The sequence below is a fragment of the Sinocyclocheilus anshuiensis genome, unplaced genomic scaffold (assembly GCF_001515605.1).
Source record: "Sinocyclocheilus anshuiensis isolate Anshui unplaced genomic scaffold, SAMN03320099.WGS_v1.1 scaffold465, whole genome shotgun sequence".
Taxonomy (NCBI): Eukaryota; Metazoa; Chordata; class Actinopteri; order Cypriniformes; family Cyprinidae; genus Sinocyclocheilus; species Sinocyclocheilus anshuiensis.
Window position 1 is genome coordinate 1424552 of NW_015539898.1, and position 607 is coordinate 1425158.

General features: G+C 37.6%; 1 protein-coding gene across 2 annotated transcripts in view; it reads right to left on the minus strand.

Moving 5' to 3' along the window:
• The window catches only part of sema3fb (sema domain, immunoglobulin domain (Ig), short basic domain, secreted, (semaphorin) 3Fb), a 73003-nt gene that overhangs the window by 25482 nt on the left and 46914 nt on the right, over positions 1 to 607 (minus strand). The window lies entirely within an intron of this gene.

Below are 607 nucleotides of genomic sequence, written 5' to 3' on the forward strand. Positions count from 1 at the left end.
AGTTTATTTTTCTATCTGACTAATGAGTTTATGGTCACCAAATATGTTTTTCTGAGGTAAATGTGACATTACATGACATTGTTTTTAAACCATTATATTGACGTCTTTGCGCGGCTGAAACACTGATTGAGCGATTACATGAGAAAGGATAGGCTTGTAAAGTTGTACTCTCTCTTTTAACTTACCTTCGGATGTTTAGTCATGATTATTTTGTGCTGAAACTGGTATTAATGTGGAGGAGATGATGAGTTCACATGCGCCTCGCCGCGTCTGTTGAACTGAGGAGCTACAGCGATCTGTCACTTCACATTAAACAGCGCCAAAACAACATTTATTGTTTGAATACTGCAATACAATGGACAGAATTTGAAATCTGAGACGTTGTTTCATATAAAAATTACCAAAGCACAATGCTTATTGCGATATATTGGATGGGAAATGCCCTTCAACGTTCCGTCCATTAACTGAAAACAGGCTAGACAAATCGATTCTTGGGATTTAAAGGGGACCTATTATGCAAAACTCACTTTTGCGTTTGGACATAAATGTGTGTTGGCAGTGTGTGTACACAACCACCCTATAATGATAAAAATCCACCAACTCCTTT